The 20,304-nt window shown below is 41.4% G+C and overlaps 1 protein-coding gene across 2 annotated transcripts in view; it reads right to left on the bottom strand.

The window, feature by feature from the left end:
- Positions 1-20,304, bottom strand: part of RFFL (ring finger and FYVE like domain containing E3 ubiquitin protein ligase) — a 345,152-nt gene that overhangs the window by 128,619 nt on the left and 196,229 nt on the right. The window lies entirely within an intron of this gene.

The following is a 20,304-nucleotide window of genomic DNA, read 5'->3' as shown; positions in this document are numbered from 1 at the left end:
GGCTTGTGCTGCTCCATCATGGAAGTTCAAGCATGAAGAAGAACAAATAGATCACTTGCAATATTGCAGTAAGTGATTAGAGGGTGGGCGAAGATGTAATGAAGTGTGCACTGGGCCCATGATGGTATGCGTGCAGGTAAGAGAATGAAGTAGTGGGTCCCACATGCACCTTTCAAGGAGATGCATGCAGAGGGCCTCACCAGTCTAAGATACTTCATCTCCTAGTGCTATTGGGTATGCCCTTGCTCTCAAAGAGCATCTTGTTATTTGGATTTATCATCTACAACATTCGAAGATTTTACAAGTAGACATGCCATATAAATAAATGGTGGTGGAGTGGAATCATCTATAATTTGTAACTCCTAAACAATAATTATCTAGAGAGAATTTTCCATAGGATAATATAAATCAAAGAAGAAATAAGTGGTTCTCCGACTTCTGAGCATTTTTTGGAATGATTTGTTGTATAAAATAGAAAAATGTAAATTTTCAAAAGAAGAAATGGAGCCAGAGGCATCAATATTAACGTAGATGATAGATTCTTCATCTTCTCCACAGGGGTGTGTATCGCCTGACATGTGGTGAGGGGATGTGGAGAAGTGACAGGAGATCGATGTAGTGGTATGCTTTGAAGAAGATAATATACTGGGGCTGCTATATCGGTCTTTTATCCTTTGCTCGTTGCCAGAACCAACAACAGTGTTTTTTCTTGGAGGTAGAGTTTATGCTAGATTGGTTGGGACCAAAAGATTACATTGGAGACCTCCCCGTGGCAAGGGCAGTGGATTAAGGGATTTCATTGGGAACACTAAGTTAAGAGATGTTTGGCAGGGATCCCATGTGAAGTCTTTTTAAGACCTTCAGGTGGAATTCGAACTTAGAATCTCAGTTTTATTAATACTAGAAGCAGATTCATATGTGATGGAGGGGTGTCACATATCTACAGATCCTTAGCCATTTCTTCCCCGGACTTCTTCTCAGTGTTGAGAGGTGGGAGACATGGGTGGGCACTCTGAGAGAAAGTTACTCAAGGGATGCAAAAAAGGCCCAATCCTCGTCAATCTGGCTCTTACCATGAAAATACATACTACTTACTTCAGTCCCAAGAAACAATTGAGCGAAGAAGCTCCCATTCCCCACATGCTTTCACTGTCCAGACAAGGAAGGCAACTCTTACACTTGACCTGCGGGTGTCCTTTTAATGCGGTATATTGGTTCGGATTGTTTACTACAATGCTCAAATACTTGAAAAACCTGTGTAGCCTTTGCCCTGAATTGCTTTGTTGGGTATCTCAGATGACTCAGTAGGGAGTCGTGGGGATGGTACTCTAGTTGTTATTGGTACTATGATAGCCAAAAGAGACATTACAAGGCATTTGAACTCATCTGATTCCCTTCCATTTGCAGAATGGCATACTGCAATGGATTGATGTGTGAATAAGTAGGAGCCCATTTATATAGCTAGGGCTGTCCACATAAGAATCGCAAAGTCTCGGGGAAATGGTGGGTTTATTATTGTTTAGCAAGTAATTGATGAAATGAACTGTGATGTTCCTTTGTTCGATATATTTCATTATTGTGACTGCACTGTATTTACTGTTATTCTTTTCAATAAAATAAATGAAATGTGGTTACTTAAAAACCGCTGGTGACTTAAGAGAGTAGGAGAGGTGGTATACCCTTACTCAAAGTTCTTACATCATTCTCCCCTTCTTCCAGCCCAGATATACATACAGTCCTGAACAAGCCACTGCTGTGCCAGTTCGACCACTAAATAAATTAATATCACAGTAACACGACGCCCCAATTACTATTGTGAAATATCTAAAGCAAACATCAAACAAGTCAAGGACACATCAACAAACACTGAAAGCTCACTCACCCTGAAACAAGCCAACAGGTTAAGCAAGGAATGACAACTCACTGTATGTTTTGGTACAGATTCAAAGAACCGGACTGATCTCATTCTTTTTCTAGCCACCCCCCTTGATTGTCCAAACCATACACCCCCCTCCACTCATGAGGTCTGAATTATGTCCACGACAATCTTTCTTGGCCTTCCATCATTCCTCACTCTATCGCGTGACCCTTTATATCTCATTGCACACTATTAGCGGATCACAGGTCCTAATGACATGCCACTCTGGTCCATCCTCCCCATCACAGACCTGTAGTCAAAGCTGATGTATTAAATTCCCACTAGAGACTAGTAGCTCACGCTGAACAATTTTATTACCATTACCCGTATGTAAATAATATTTTTTCGTCTGATAGTGACTATCTCTCTCAAACCCATTTTCCACCCCATCTTTGACCTGATGCTCTGTATCATATTTGGTTCTGTATCCTACCTTCTACCAACCATAGGAATATGACTTAGTGTGCATTATTTCTGCAATCTGTAGTAGCAAACTTCCAATCAACTTGCCACCTAACCACATCAAACTAAAGAACAATGCAACATAGAAAGATGAAAACGACAAAGAAGAGTCTGCTGTTCAAATCTGGGAAGCTCTGTGTCTATGCCTCTAACTGTTTTAACATTCCCCTAACTTACCACACTAACGGCCTGTACGCATACTCCTTCGTAACAGAGCCAGAGTATGCTTACTGCCAATATAATGGTTGGTCTTCTGAATTTATATGCAGGCGGATCTTTTTTTTTTTTATGACGGCGGCTACTCCAACTCTGCCTTGGACAACCTTTGCTAATTATCCCAGCCCCCTTATGACCCCTGGTAAAAAATAAAAAATAAATGTCCAGAGATTTTAATTTCCAATTTCTGTTTTGGGATCATTAGAGAAGTAATTTAGCTTGGGTAGACATTGCTGACCCACGCCAAATTTTTCTGGACAGCATTTTTGAAAATGGCAGATGTGTTGCAGTGATGATGTAATATTTCAGGAACCATGTGACCTATATACTTCATTTTAGTGCCAAAACATAGGTTTTGGGGGTCAAGTAGTCTCACAGAGACAGAAAATAACTCCTCAGAGCAATCCTTCTGACATTTTCCAAATTGGCGGCTATAACAGAGAAAGCAGATACATATACAGAAACGAAACAAATAATAATAATGGTTTTTAATCCTTTTATGTATACACCAAACAATGTCTATGGTCTGCATAAGAAAAAAATAATGTTTGTCTTTAAAGTCACATTCTTCCCCTGTCTCAGTAAATCTTTTTAGAAACTTCACAGGTTCAGCATTCAAAACTCTAAGCTTTGTTCCAATTTTGCTCATAGTGCCATCACCCATAAGAAACTGTGCCTTTATAGGAACACTGGGCATTCTCTGGGTCAAGTTTCTTGTACAGGATATGAAATGTGATTAAGTGTCTTTTCTCACCTCTTCCATAACGTATCCAGAACTCTGGCAATCCTTGACTTATAAGCATTGCTACAAATCTAAGTATCACAAAAACATCTGTGTCATTTGACAGTACAATGAATGATTGGAACCATTTCGAACAGCCCACTCAACATATGGCAAAACACAAAGGTCAGCTTCCTCCAATTTGCTGTTAAGTTCTTGAACAATATGACATATACCTTTTGAATATCTCTCTACAGGCACCAACTCCTCATTGACAATCATTCTTCATGAAATAATTGGAAATTCAGTGTTCACTGAAGCACCACAAATGTTCTGACGAGTTAACATCTCCAAGTTCATTTTGTTTGATGTACATGACCAGAATTTATCAAGTTGCACAGGTATAGGTGTTGAATTTTTAATGCTGGCAAGGTCAATTGTTCTACCTGTAGACATTTGTCTGGTTCTGTCACATTCTTTGACAGATAGTTCAAGATAACTGTCAAAGGCAATGTGCAAGTTCTTGCAAGGTGCACACTGACTTTGATATATGTAGAACAGTCTGAAAGACCTCTCTGAAGTTTTGCATGGATGAAATCTTTACCATTTGCAATTGTGACATATAGTCCACAACAACAGCAGTTTTTAATGAGGATACCTTTTCGAATTGAAATTCTTCAGGTGAAAGATTTTTTTCAAGCTCTTGTATAATTCTGTGCTTCACTGGTTTGGTTACAGCATCTTTATCAAATAATGCGTTTGCTGGAAGAAGATTATGCAACAAAATATCCTTGATAAATTCACCCTTTTCTTTTGCTACATCCATCTCCCTATGTGCTTGCGAAATCTGTTTTTCTGTAACTGGTCTTGTAGTGGCTGGCTGGATGAAAATCTTACTATGGCAATTGAAGTGTGGACGTTTAGTGTTAGTGATGATGGCAAACAGCTTTTTCTCTTTCAATACAAATCTCTCCTGCTTCAGTTCTGCATTTAGTTTCCATCCATGTTCCAGGATATCTAGAAGACATATCTTTATATCATTATCCACATATTGTTAGGTCACAAAGTTGTGAAGACACACGGGCTCAGTCATTTCAAAAGGGGTTTCCTTGATGCTACATGAAATTAAGGCTGTCAACATGTTTATTAAAACATTCCCCTCTCTTTCCCATAGGTTCGTGGTGAGGAACAATTTCACGATGGTTCATTAACTTTGAATTTGTCATCACTCTAAGAACATTGCAAATAGAAAACGCTTCATGGAATACTAGCTGCCATTGAGCAACATATTCACTTTTATGTGTCTGACCAACACTGCCCTTGGAGCGTTTCTGTGATCTCTGGATCGTCTGTTCCCGTTTCTTATCGGGAGCTACAGCATTGAGCCTTCCCTCTCTTTCTTTCACCACAAAATGTCTTTGGATGAATTTTCTGTAGAGGTATGGTTTTTCCACCTCTAACTTCTTCACTCTTTCCAAATACCAGGACCCATATCTGTGGCAGTTTATGCAATCTAATTCATGAAACACAGTAATCACTGACTCCCCAGTCTTTACGTGCAGCTTCTAATCACCTTCCCATCACCTTCCCAATCAGCATGTACCAAGGTTTTCACTAGAGCTATTATGTGTGAAACGTTTACCCTGTACTTGCAAAGTTCTGATTTTCCTTCACATTGTTTGGCAAACTCAACAAACTTGGTTTTCAGGTTTTCTTATTTTGAATTGAGTGTATTGAACATTCCCTGGCTTTGCATGCAAGCCTAAGATATGAGGAGCATAACTTGTAATGAACTAACATAATGAGTTGCGCTCATTACTGACTGGACAGTTTTGTTTCCGAAGAGTTCAGCTTCAATAAGGGCATCGTCTATGCCACATCGACTGAGTTAAGTTCCCGCACACCACAACGCATCTTTTGTCATGTGGAAAACGCTCATCAATTCTGCTGGATTCTGCTGGATTGCTCATAAAAATGTCAGCTACAATACGAAAAACATCTTCATCGCAAACAATTAGCAGGATAGGCTGGTCTTCAAGCTGAGCACGCACATTTTGGAAATTTTTGAGAGCTGTGTATACTGTTGCATAGTTTGTGACTGGAGATAGTATAACTGGTAAAAACCTAACCTTCTTCAGTGGGATGGCATTCTGCGAGATCAGAGCATGAATTCAAGCCCATGGAGGAACTCACTTTTCTTCATCTTTCAGTCCGCATTGAATATGCAATATGATAAATTCAATTAAATCAGATTTGCAGACCACAACATCAGGTAGAATAAGATCCATGTCCCCAGCCACTTTGAAACTTTCTGGTAGACTGGGACGTGTTAATGGCTTGTAGTGATTTTGCACACAATGGCAAGGCAGTTGGGTAGTAAGTTTGCAGCTTTGTTTGATAATGCCTACAAATTGTAGCTTGCTATCCAGCAGCTACTGCATCGATACAGTCTTGAAAAAGCACTATGGCAGTGTCATGTGTGCTGGATGTTCCAGACAAAGAAGAGCTATCTTCAAAATCAAAATTATCAAGAGCAGCAATTGTAATTAATTTCCTAGAAAAGTAACTTGGAAGTGGTGTGCTGTCAGATACACAAGATTTTACAGCAACAGCTGCTAACAAGTTCCTCCTCTGTACTATGTAATTATAACTTGTTGATACATCAATCCTACTCTTTGAAGTGATTAGCTCTCTACTTTTGCACTTGTCATAGACTGTGTGGGCAATCATGTGTTCATAAAACATGATTTGGAAAAGGCAGTACATTTGCACAGCATAAGCCTGTTGGTTCATGGGCTTGCCTACCACTTCTTTGCTTGTATCTTCATAGCCATCAAAAATGTTGTTAGCTTCTGCTATGAGCACAAGAACTTTAGTTTCTAACAGTTTTGGTTTGCTGGTATTAAACAATGATGTAAAAAATGTTAAGACAACATCAGGCATTCTTGTTGACTCACATGATTTGCAGAGCTCTGGAGCATCACATAATTTGTCATAAATTCCAAAATCTAAATCTTTCAGGACGTTTCTTAAAATGGTTCCAGCTTATTTTACTGCAGCCTGTGATCTTATTTTGGCAGCAAGAACTTCAGGAGTCAAATCAGCTGAGAACACCATACATGGCTCAATTCTTTTGTTAACTAACAAAAACAAATTCTGTCATTGTACATTCTCACTAGAAAAATCTTAATTTCATTATTATTGATCAGTACAGTTTCATCTATGTTGACCATTATTTCTGATCTCACTGAGGGTGAACCCATAGCCAGCACTCAAGAGTGGCTTTAAAACTTAATTTGCTTTTTCCAAAGAGTGCAAACTTAATTGAAGGCTGGTGGTTATGTTGCTGCTGGGAGCTCACTGTACATTCCTATTTTTTAATATATGCATGCATGCAGTTCGGGTAGGCATAAAAATCCACTGCAAATAGATTCACCTCGCTGTTTGGATCCGCTACTCGGCTGATAACTTCATCTTGGAAGAAACTATCTGCAGCTAAAAACATGTTTGCCCTTTGAGACTCACATAGTCTGTTCCTTCGTCAATCTCTTTGGCCCTTGTTCTGGCTAAACCACAGATAACACATTACAGACCCTCTGCTTTCTGATCAGTTGTTGGAGATGAATGAGGGGTAGCCATCAATCTTTTAAGTGGATGGGCATTGAGTTTGGTTGTCGTTGCTTTCTCAGAAGACTTGGATTCTTGTTGTGATTCACTGATTTCTGCAAGTTTTTTTTTACACATTTTTTCAAGGCTTTTTTATTGTTATAATGATAAAATATTTGATCCTATTCACCCATTAGTTTCAATCTTTTGTGAGCTTTGTCTTGAAGTATTTCTGCAGCATCTCAAACTCTCTTCTGTCCAGCCGCAGTTGATGTTAGCTTTTATTTTGGATTAGTTTGGCATATGACAGATTTTTCTTTTTTGAAGGAGTCCTCAGATTTTGTAGTTAGCAACAGTCGGTCAGGAGGTAAAGACCTTCTGCCACCACCTGCTTCGCTCATATTTATGAATTTGAATCAACGGAAAACCTGAAACAAAAACATTATTATAAATAAATTACCAATGTGATAGCTAAAACATATCATTATGGAGCCGTCATTTTGGAAAATGGCAGAAGGGTTGCTCTGAGGAGTTATTTTCTGTCTCTATAAACTATTTGCCCCCAAAACTTATGTTTTGACACCAAAATGAAGTATATAGGTCTCATGGTTCCTGAAATAGTACATTATCACTGCAACACATCCGCCATATTTAAAAATGTCATCCAGACATAAAATCGGCCTGGATGAGCAATGTCTACGAAGTTAAATTACTTCTCTAATGATACTAAAATACAAATAAAAAGTCTATGGACAACGTTTGTTTTTAACTGAGGTATATCAAGGGGCTAGGACTATAACAAGCCATTGGAGAATTAGCCATATTCAACCCACCCAATTTAGATGGGCTGACATATAGCCTTTTTTCCTGCCCATCACCAGCCAGGCAAACCCTGGTGTTAACAGGCTGTAAAAAAACGTAAAATATCCCCCTTGCCATGGGAGATATCGTTCATGGTAAGGGAGGCATTTCTTTTTTCCAAAAAGAAAATCGAACTTCAGTATTTTCTTTTTGAAGAAAAAAAAAAAAAACTTCAAGGTGACAGAGCCATGCGTCAAACTTAAAGCACTGACAGGAACCACTGTGGTGGTAGTTCCTGCCAATGCTTAAGAAATGACCACTGTCTTGGCGGTTGGGATGACGATACACCACCCAATGATTCAAATCTCTCATATTTCTAACTGGTGTCATACTATGATCACTCTTCTCTACTAAGATCATATTGCTTATAAACATTGAAATTGCACATAATAGCTCCTGTATAATGCCATTCCATCACAATTTCCCTGGCTCCCGATTCAACATCCTTCTGTGCTCCTCTGTGAAATCAAGGTCCACTTGTTTATCAATAAAATTGCGTAAACTCTGCCTACTTGACCCATAATACTTTTCAGTTCTATATGAACAGAAGTAAGATCTGGAAAGCTTGCAACCTATGACATGCACTTTATGTCTAGTCCACTTAACAGCTCAGTCTTGCCTTATGCATGATCACTGGTGAATGTGGAGTGTATCATTTAATCTGAAGTCTGTTTAACCTTGGAAAGAACATTCAAGTCAGTCTGTGGCCGAAAGAAGAAGTAATATAATTTTGGAGTGCCGTTTCTTGTACACATTAACTGCAAATTCCTTACCTTTTGAATATTCCAAGGAGTCAGACTGGATCCTGAAACCTTTGCTCAGCAATTCCTTCTGGCCATGCTAGCTTGTGCCCATCTCATGCATGGAACTAGTATTTATACACATCCCCAGCTGGTACTGGAGTCAGTTTCTTACAGGAGTGAGGGCATGTGAGGAGTTTGTAGTTAGCTGGAGTCTCTACCAGAAAAGATGTTACGGAAGGTAAATAACTTGTTTTGCTGCTAGAGACTTCTAACCGCAGATTCTTCACCATTTGAATACTGTGGAATGTCTCCAAACAGGAAATCTTGGGGCAAACTGCCCATCCTGCTTGACATGGCTGTCTAGGCAGTAGTGCCTTGTAAAAGTGTGGAAGAATGTCCACCTACCAGCCTGAAAAATGTCTGGAACATGATGTGGCATCACCCTGGTAGCAGTCTTTTCTCTGGTCAACTGAGCATGTAAACCCTTTGAGGGCTGCTTTTTTTGGCTGGACCATACAATTCATCTAGAGATAGTTCTTTTGTGTACCACCATGCCCTGGTTTGTTACTGAAAACCCAACAAATAGTTTAGATTTCTGTCTAAATTCCCAGGTCCTCTAGATGTAATAAACAAAAAAGGGCCTCTTAGGATTGAGATGAAGTAGTTATTAAGCTTCCTTTGAAGAATGAGGTTGTGCATAAAATGTTTACAAAATTATAGATTTCCCTACATGTAAGAGTGCGACTACCTTGTTAGGAATCCTGCCTTTGTTGAAACGATACTTTGTCTGGAAAAAAAAAAGGAGAGAAATAGTGAAAAAGAAGACAGGGCCTGAAGTTCGATCACTCTCCTGGTAGACGTTATCATGATGAGGAACACCATTTTATGCGTAAGTGATCATAAAGAACAACTGTGCATAGGCTCAAAGGAAAAGCACATCAGGTAGGTCAAGACAAGATTTGGATCCCACTACAGTATTATAAAAGGAGTAGATGGGGAGCATATTGGTAAAAAAAACACATCATAACAAGTGATCTGACGAGTGAGAAGTAATTTAACTGTGGCTGCAGCCAGGCATTGCTGTGCCAATGATAAAACAACAAAGTTGTCAGACAGGGAAGGCTGTAGGGGTTGGATGTGACTAGACAAACACCGAATAACAAACTTTTCCCAGCATCCTCCATAAACAGTTTGTAGACGGTCGTATACCTGCTAGAATAACACTAACTGCATCAGTAGGAAGACTGATGGCATCGACTGTCGGCGCTTTATCCCCACCCATGGAGGCGTAGGTTGTGTAGACTCAGGTGTAGTACCCTGCCCTGCTGCTGCGACAGGAGATTCTCCAAAAGAGGCAGCTGGATTAGACGACAGATGATCATGGCTCAAGTTCCAGGTACCACACTCTCCTTTCCCAGTCCAGAGCCACAAGAATGACTTGGCTCCAGTCTTTCTGGATCTTTATCACCACTTGGGGCAGGAGAAGTAGGGGTGGAAAGGTGTACAGGAGTCCCGTGCCTCAATACAGGCAAAAGGCGTTTCTATGGGAAGACTGCTTTGGGAACTCCAACACACAAAAGTCGGGACACTGCACGTTCTGTGCTGTGGTGAAAAGATTGAATCAGTGTTCTCCCTATTGCTGAAAGATTTCCTGTGCTACCTAGAGTGTAATCGCCACTCACAATCCGCTAGGCAATGTCAGCAGAGTTTGTCCACTTTGGGGTTTAAAGATTCATCAAGGTTCTTGGTGATCAGAGATATGCCCTGAACATTCAGCCACTTCCACAGGTGAAGCGCTTCCTGGCACAGGGTCCACAACCCCACTCCAGCCTGTTTGTTGTAATATCACATGGCAGTTGTGTTGTCTGCGCCACAGCCGTTCTCTCTTGATAGTTGGGAGGAATGTATTTAGTGCCAAACAAATTGCTCACAGTTTCAGCAGGTTGATGTGGAGGTTTTGCTGGAGACTAGCTTTCTCTGATCTCCATTTCTCCCAGATGGCCTCCCCAACCCAGTAACAATGTATCTGTCATGGCTGTTACCTTTGGGTTGGGTAAGGAGAGGGGTGTGCCGCCGGTCCAATTGCAGTTGAGCAACCACCTCTGCAGCTCCTTTGCAGTCTCCTTTCACACCCGGATGGAATCTGACAGATTTTCCTGGTGCTCAGCTCACTGAGACTTCAGAGCCCACTGTAGAGCCTGCATGTGCCACAAGCAGGATGCAGGAGGCCAAGAGGCACAGAAGCCTCAGAGCTGCTTTCACTGAGACCCAGGACAAAGGTCGAAACATTGGGATGTAGGTGGTATTTCTGGAAGACAGGTAAGGAAGGGTAGGGACACAAACTAGACAACACATAATCTGAGGTAATGCTCCTCCATCCGGAGAGGTAAGAGGCAGTCTGACCTCCAGCTGGGTGATTGTGATGTCAAGGTCAATTTAAAGGGGTTTTGATGTGGCTCTGACAGGAGGGGCTGTGATCTGGGCAGAACACTGCCCTTTAGGACATGAATAGTGCTGTTCTGCTCCTCAACCATTGCCTACAAAGGACTGAAAAGTACTGTATTTTTCTCTGAAGGTGGTCTCTTCCAAAGCCACGAAAATGATGTGGCTGTTGTGAAAGCTGGCCGAGCCAAACTCAGAGAGAGGGAGGTGGCTCTGTGGTCTTTAATTTTTAAAGGGGTGAATAGGACTTTGCCCCTAATAGCCTAGGGCCATCAAAAGGCACATCCTTCAGTGATTGTTGCACATCTATGACAAACCTTGTGGAGCAAATCTAAGTGTGGTGCCTAAGCACCACATTGACGACAACAATCCTTGTTGTGCTGTGCTCAGGCCCGAGTTAATGGAAAACTCGGGCCTTATCCTGGCCATTAACAACAAACCGTCGTTGATTAGGTAAGTGAGCCTCATCAGGACAAGAGTTAACACATCAGCCACTTTATCTTACAAAGCATGGCAGTATTTCCCCAAAAGACACGAAATATTTACAGATCTAAGTTCTAAACTGGCCAAAGAAAACATCTATTTTTTTTTTTTTTTTTTTTTTACATATACCTCCGCTTTCTTTGATTCCCTATAAAGGGGAATTGTAGGAAAAGCAATAGGGTTGGTACAACTAGCAGAAGCTAGTACCACAAGGCTTTCCAACGTCAATAGCCCGGAGCAGGTATTTGTCTTCATGCAATTTTGTCTATTTAGTTGGGGAACATGATCCTGAGTTAGACCAGGTGGCCATCAACATCATCTGTCAGAGCCTCATGGAATGTGCTGGGTCCAACACCTCTGTATACACAGTAGTTCTGACCTCTCAAGTAGGCAGAATAAGATCGAGTTATTTTTGTGGCAATGAAGGCTGGCTCTTTGGTGGCCATAGCAGGACTAGGTGATGACAGTCCGATTTCAGGGAAGTGTCTAATTAACTTGCTCCCTGTAAATCCTCCATATTCTCCAGAGTATAAGGCTGATATCCAAACAGATAATCCTTCCTAGAGAAATCAAGCTCAGACTGAGCATAAACCCTAGTAGTAAATTGATGATGTTGATTTTAACAATGGACGGGGGAACTGTTGCAGTGAACATGGCGCGAATGATGAAGCCAAAATTGTCATAGGATTCGATGGACGTAGAACCGGCATTGACCTGAAACTTGGAATGAGGCCAAGAGGCACAGCTGCACACTATAGTGAAAATTTTCAAGAAACTCGCCAATCTGTCAAATGGCAGTTGAAGCTCCGGATCTGTGTCGGTTGGGGCAGGAAGAAAGGAAATGATGCAAGCGGGAGCAGGAGATGAATATATACTGGTCCCGACATCACATCTGTACAAAACAGAGCAGCACCAGGTAGCACAATGTTACACGGCCCAACATTCTGATGCTGGAGGGAATTGCTATGCAAAAGTTTCCAGATCCAGACTGATACTCAGGGATAAGCAGAAGGTGAGCAATCTGCAGTTAGAAGTCAGAACTAAAGAGCAACCTTACAGTCCTCTGTCCAGGAAAATCAGACAAGGCCTTTGAAAACAGACACAAGTCTTGGAACACTTTCAATTTCTTCTGGACTTTATGGGTAATTAATTTCCAATATAAGAACATGGTAATAGTGTGTGTACCATTTGTTCATATCTTTAATGTTTTTCCACAACATTTTGTTTTTTAATCACCGCCTGCACTGATGGCCAAGGCAGCTAACTGAGGATCTATATTAAGAACTGCCCCACCCTCACCCTTATCTGGGAGGACAGGAATTTCATTATTATGCAGCTTGTAGGTTACCAACATCCTTTCAAGCAGAATCCAAAATTTAAGTCTGTCCAATCACATTCACACACAATTGTGACATTTTCATTTTTTAAATCACAGATGGAAAATCCTAGTAAAATATCTCAGTGGACTGAGGTACAATGCTGATCTCTACGTAATCTGAATGGCATCTGTATGGTGTATATATAAACAGTTGCTAGGCTTACATTTTTAAAGATTTTTTTATTTAACACTATGGAGTTGGGGTTTCGTTATTATCACTTCTGTTTGCACTGTGTGGGATATTCATGGTCAATATTAATACAACCATCCATATATGAATGAATGAATGAAGGCAGGACAAAACCCAGCTGCTATTTCCATTGTTCTTCCAACATCCTCACTCCCATTTATGACATCCAATCATTACGATTAGGCTGCCATAGTACAATCACATATCAGCCAGATACAATCTTTGAGGCACTGAGCAATGCTTTGCAGTGGGTCTAAGGCGACTGGCGCACATTCTCCTTCTTAATGCTGCGTAAGTTTATATGAGCATATTCCAGTAAAGGGAATGTGCACACAGACTTTTGCTGGGGGGATTCAATACCTCTACTAATAGCATCTGTGGCCAGGATGATCGCACAATTTTAGGTGGTAGGTGGCAAGAGGTTATGGGATAGTGCTAAGGCAAATCATCCTGGCAGCACTCCTAAAATATATGACACATCTGCCTGACATTCCTGCTCGGTATGTACTAACACCACCCACTAGCTTTAAACATGTTGCTTCTGCACACTTCATACAAATTAAGCACCTTAAATTCTTGCACATTATGCACCCTGATACACTTCTGATTGTCAATTCATTATTAATTTTAATACTCTAAAGATACACCTTTGTATATTGTATAAACGCTATGCAAGAAATGTTCCACAGGACTGAACCTGCTAAAAAAAGTATCCTTCCCATCGTCCTCTTCGTTTTGTACTCCTATGAGGTGGATTACTATCATGGAGAGGAGCTTAGAAATTGGCTAATAGCAGGTGGTGTGAACATTCTTCATCCCTTGCTGTTTATTCACGTAGGATATTAATAATGTGGTCTATTTGATAACCATGGCCTTGCCTGTAGGAGAAGTCAGTAAAGGCTTTAGGACAAAGTGCACATCTTGCAACTGCAGCACCATCTGAGACCACATTCCCCAAACTGCGATAAATTCCCCAGCAAAGCATGGCAACATCTGAAAGATATCCAGGACGTTGCTACCACAAACTAACAGTCTTAATTATGTTTACATTTCTGACCCAACATGTAATGATTGCAAAGCTGCCTCAGTCAGAGACAATTTTTCACCACAAGAAAGTGTCTCCCCTCTGAAAGGACAAACTCCTGATTGTCTTCCACTTATCAACGCACCAGAAACGATCAATGCACCAGAATAATGTATAATCTGCACTGACATATGGTCTAATTGCAGAGATTCCTGTGAAGTTCAAGATCTTGTAAATCAAGCACTCCTCTGAAAGGCTTGCAACACTTTCATGTACGTGTCTGTGTTTAGCAGGTATTCATACAGATAGGTAAATTAACCTTCCCCTTTTTCTAGGACACAATGCTAAAACCGAAGAGGCATCCGGAGAATACTCTTGGAACTTTAACTGTAAGTAGTTGTAATTTACCACAACCAAGTCAAGAGAGAAAGTTGGAAGGAATATCTTTAATCAACTACTAGCATCCAGAAATGCTCTTTCTTTACCCATTTATACAGTTTTCAGATTTCGAGCCTGCTTTCCTTATCGTTTTCTTCTTTCATGAATGCACATAAAACAAGGGGATCCACCGACTTTTTAAATATTTGACATTCACTCTATTGCCTGTTCTAATTATAAATAGCACAACTTCTTGAAAGAACGTGTCCCATGGTGTCACTAAACTTTGTGGATAGGATACAACTATAAAGATGATAAGGGGAAATTACTGTTTAGCTGCTGCCAGGTCCTTTCCAAGAAAGGCAAATGGTTGTTCGCCTACTTTTTCTTTATAGTTTGGTCCGAAGGAAGTGGTGTGGTAGCTGTGAATAATGAAGCCCGAAAGGCTGCTGACTGCTGTGAGGGGGCTTCTCCAAAAATGTACACTAATGCCTAATAATATATCCTCTCTTTTTAGGTTGAGCCTGAGTGAGCATGCGCTAGCGCATGTGCTCTCGTTTTCGAAACTTTGTGCTCAATAATGGCCTTGGAACCTGCCCAATGCATAACATTGGTTGGCATCATTGGTGCTGTTCTTTGCTGCCTTTCTAAATGATCAGTGCTTGCCATGCATCACTTCCTTTTCTTTTTGTGGTGCGGATGAATTAAGTTTCATTAGTGTCTCTCTGCTGGCAATCCATTGCTGGAGCTGTGATTTGGGTAATATTTTGCTTTAAGAAAGAAAAAGTGCACTATGACGTGGTAAACGCTAACTGCATCATAGCAGTTTCTTTACCTTCTTCCCACCCTGTCTCTATTAATTGCCCCAACCTTGAACACTTTCTTCTCCCTTCCTACCCGCCTGCCATACTGTTTCTTCTCCCCCTTTCCACCCGCCCTCCCTCCTGTTTCTGCTCCCACTCCCACCTGCTGCCTGGTCCTAGTTTCTTCTCTCCCTACCACACTCAACAGTTTCTATTTACTCATCCCCCCCCCCAACTGACAGAAAGTAAAAAGAAAATGCTAAGAACTTGCTGCTTCATGGTGCTTTTTTTTTTTTTTTTTTTTTTTGTTAATTTTTTTTTTTTTTTTTTTAAATGTCCCACTATCCACCAACGGTACCCAGTCCCACCAATTGCCAAAAACAATAGCTGATCCATAAGCAACACCTATTGGCTCTGCCAATGCTCGTTTCAAATTACCATCTAAAAACTGTGAAATACCAGGACACATAAATGTGGTATCATATCAATGAAGATATCGCCATACCCCCTGATAGACCAGGACACTTTACTTCACAGGCTGGTTATCATCATTTACTAAGATGTTCTTACTTTTACTTGTAATGAACATAGGTGTTCTACAACATCAAATGCACCTTTTTCTGAGGTTTGCTCCTCCTTTTCAAATCATAGGATTTTAAACAATTTTGTTTTTCTCAACAGCTACCAGGAAGGGCACTGGCCACCATGACAAACACTGGACTGAAGAGGGACAAAGTTTTGTGAGGACTAGGGCTTCCCAGTTTAGATCTCTAGAATGGTCCATTTGAGTGACCTTTTTCGCACATCCACTCAACCAAAAAGTTGACTCTACAAAGAGGAGGAATGGAAATACAGCTCTAAAAAGGCTCAGTCAGGACAGAAAGATAGTGAGTGTCCCAAGATAGGCAGATGGCCCCTGATAGAAAGTCCTTTTTATTTCATTTGAGGGAATGGCGGAACCTTATGTCTGCCTACAGGGCATAGCAAAAGGGATTTTCAACACTCTGAGTTGTAACACAGATCTCGTCTTCATGGGACTAAGTTCCTGGGCTTGCAACACACACCTTCAGCACATGGCCGAAGTTTTGGCAGAGCGTCGGCTGAGAACAAGGAAAATAAATCCATATTAGACTGCAGAGATTCAAGCCTGTGGAAGACTGTAAATGAAAAAGACTGAAGAGCTTAAAACAATTGCAAACCATGGTATTGTCCTTCTGGTGAGATAACCAAGTAACTGGAGCATGGCCCCTCAGCATAAAGAAATGCCTTCCCAACACATAATAAGGGGCGAATTCTGCTGCTCACTTGATGGTTAAGTACTCCTTGTCAATTATGGCAAAGCCTTCTTACTGCAACAACTTCCAGCTAATAAAGAAAACTAGGGACATCCCATCCTCCCATTTTTGAGACAGTACAGTAACGAGGCCAGTCTGTAGTGAAAACAAAGACACCTCAGAACAGAGTCACCGGACAAAACTCACTTCAAGGATATAAATGCCTCCTTCTGTGGGGTTTCCAAAACTATTTACTTTGGTTGATGTTTTACGAGTAGAGTTGTCAAGATGAAGACCAAAAGACAACAAATGAGGATTGAACCTTACATATTATAAAACCCAGAAAGGTCCTTACCTCTTTCTTCATTCAAGGCCAAAGAATGTGTTTTATACGTCTTTATTTTCTACCTGGGGTTATATCATAATTTCCTTAAGGATATCCTAGGTATCCTACTGAAACAGTAAAAGACCATTTACAGGTACTACTAAATCAGGCTTGCCCTGTGTGATGAACAGCGAACTGCAACTAAGCCCTTACTTAAAGCTGCCAGCCAGTGCTATTAATTACAGTAACTTCCAACTAGACAATAAGAATGCTTAATTGGTCCATTAGATGTTGAAATGTTTCCAGTGCTCCATGTAGGCCACAGATAGGAATGGGGAACTGAAATAAACCTGAAGGGGTTTAAAAGAACACTTAACGGTAACCCTTTTTTCTGGTGGATACAGTAGCTACCTGTGGATTCCTCACCTTATGAATTTTCCCAATGCGCCAGCATTCGACGGAAGTTTTCGTCCCAGCTCTTTATGTCAACGAGGACGTCACAGTTGCACGGCTCCGCAAGTGACTCCATCTGACGTCATTGTGGCAATAAGAAGTCCTTGTCGGCGTCAGTTTCACAATTTTTTATGTGCCTTCGAGGCAAATAGGTGAATTCCAACCTCACAAGAACAATATATGCCAATACAAATATAAACCACAATATCTCTTTATATAGGAACACCAAAAACATATGTATACATTTATAATAAAAGAAGTCTTGGTATGACCAGACAGGCAACAGGGAGGTGGGTGGGACTGTGAGGAATCCACAGGTAGCTACTATATCTACCAGAAAAAGCATTACCGAAGGTAAGTAACTTGTTCTTCTGACTACCTGTGAATTCCTCACCTTATGAATAGAATCCCAAAGCAGTACCACACTTGGAGGTGGGTGCCTGACCGGTCACACCAAGAAATCCTGCAACACAGAACGTGCAAAATGGCCGTCCCTCCTAACTTTCGAGTCCAAGCAATAATGCTTCACGAAAGTGTGGAGGGAAGCCCAAGTTGCTGCCTTACAAATATCAACAACTGGTACACCTCTAGCAAAGGCCGAAGTAGCAGCCTTAGCCCTGGTGGAATGGGCCATAATACCTTCAGGAGGAACGTTCTTTGCCAGTGAATAACAAATCATTATGGCAAAGAATGACCCAGCTGGAAAGGGTTCTCCTGTGGACGGCTTTGCCCTTCATCTTGCCCACATATCCAACGAAGAGCTGATCATCAATACGAAAGTCTTTTGTCCTTTCAAATGTAAAAACTCAAAGCCCTTCTTGGATCTAGACGATGAAGTTGTTCCTTCTCCTTTGAAGGATGAGGAATAGGGTAAAAGAAAGATAGTGTTACAGATTGCCCCATATGAAAGGGAGTAACAACCTTAGGAAGGAAAGCCGCCCTGGTTCCCGGCACCACCTTGTCAGCATGAAAGGATGTAAAAGGAGGTTTCACACTAAGAGCCTGGAGCTCACTCATACATCAGCAGAAGTGATGGCTGTGAGGAAAACTGTTTTCAAAAATAAAAATCTCAACGGGCAAGAATGCATAGGCTCACACGGTGAACCCATTAAAAAAGTAAGAACCATACGGCGCCGGCATCGACTCCATCAGCAACATCATCTGGGGCAAGGACATCATCGGCGCCGAACCAGCACCTCCAGCCAGATAGAAGGGTACAAACGGAGCCTGTTTGTACGGCATCGGCAAACCCAAAGAGAAAGCTAATGGACCCGCAGGACCAGCCGGTGCACCAGCAAGGGCCATAGCCTTGTTAAAAAATGCTAAACATAGCATTAAGGGACGTCGCTGGATCCGCTCCCGGAGTCAGGAAGGCAGGAAACCTCTGCTCATCTTGAGGCACTTGGGTCGGATCTGAAACTTGCGCCACCGGCTCCTGAGCTAACACGGGTGAAAAGTGAATCGGAGGACTCGCCGGGGACTCGACGACCTCAATCAACAACGGCGCCGGAGAAGCCTGAGGACTCTGAGGCTGAGTAGTGATCATTGGACTGACCTCTCATGCCGATCTCTGGAAGATCGGCGTTGAGAATCGTGCCGGTGCCGCTTCTTATGAGATCTCGAGCACTTGTGGGAAGAAGTGTCCCTCGCATTAGATCTTCGATGACCTTTGTGCCCCCTCTTAGCTTTTGCCAAGAAGAGCTTAGCCTGTCTCTCTTTTAAGACCTTCAGGTTCATCCGCTGGCAGGACACGCACCCCTCCACGTCATAGTCCGAACTTAGACACCACAAGCAGTCCTCAAGAGGATCTATGACTGACATTCAACCCGGCACTCATGACTAGGCTTAAAACCTGATTTCTTTGGTGGAGACACTGTAACTAGTACACCAAGAACACCTTCGAAAGAGTAGCTGTTCGAGAGCCAGGAAAAACCATTAGCGTTGAAGGTGCGGAAAAAAGGGAACTGACGTCAGCACGCCGGTGAGGACTTCTTATTGCCACGATGACGTCAAACGGAGTCGCGTAGAGAGCCGTGCAATTGTGAGGTCCTGGTCGACGTGAAGAGCTGGGAAGAACATTTCCATCTAATGCTGGCGCATTGAGAGAATTCATAAGGTGAGGAATCCACAGGTAGTGGTATCCATCAGAATGCAGTTTTTACCTATTGGCAGATCTTAGAGGTATTTGCTAGTATCCCTTTGTCAGATCGACCATTCTTACGTACCAAACTTTTCCCAGTCTCTCAATGAAATCCTTAACCCTCAGCAGGGGATATGCATCAAAAGCAGAGAAATATTTAATTTGTCAGGAATCAATACAAAACCTGATTGACTGTCATACCTTGGAACAAGTATGATAGGTGATATCAATTTGGATCTGGAGGGTTTGATAATGTTTTATTTCTGCATGCTTTTTAAATTCTTGTTGCAATGCTCTTCTCAAAGCATCGGACATCAAGTAGAGTCGTATGTGTACTGTTTTTTCCCTTTTAGTTTTGTATTGTATGCACATGTTTTCTTATTGAGAATATGTGGCATATCTTCTTGGATTTATGTATAATGTACATACTCTATACTGTTGTTAGAGTGGGCTATTTCTAGCACAAGCATCATGGACCGTTTTTCCCATTTTGTTAGTAAGTTAAGGTGTAATACCTATGTGAAATGTTTTCAATACAGATGTTCTAATCAACAGGTGACAGAATCTATAGTTTCCAACACATTGTAAGAACCATGCCACTCTGCCAACAGTTTGTTCCAGAGGTTGGTAGCAACCACATTTAAGGGGGCAGCCTCTGGTGCCTTGGTTATTATATAAATGTCCTTACTGTATCTGTATATTCATTTGACTCCTTTTGAGGACTAATTCTACCAATCCACTAAGACTAGATCAAGTAAAGACCAGGGTTGTCTTCCAAATAGTAACTCAAATGGACTGTATCACGTGGAAAACTGCAGTGTACTTTATAGAATCAACAAAATGAGCAGCAGCACATTATCACAATCCTTGGCATTTTTTCTAATAGC

The sequence above is a fragment of the Pleurodeles waltl genome, chromosome 3_2 (genome assembly GCF_031143425.1).
Source record: "Pleurodeles waltl isolate 20211129_DDA chromosome 3_2, aPleWal1.hap1.20221129, whole genome shotgun sequence".
In the NCBI taxonomy this organism is placed as follows: Eukaryota; Metazoa; Chordata; class Amphibia; order Caudata; family Salamandridae; genus Pleurodeles; species Pleurodeles waltl.
Note: the sequence above shows the minus strand (reverse complement) of the source record. Positions and strands in the feature narration are given on the sequence as shown.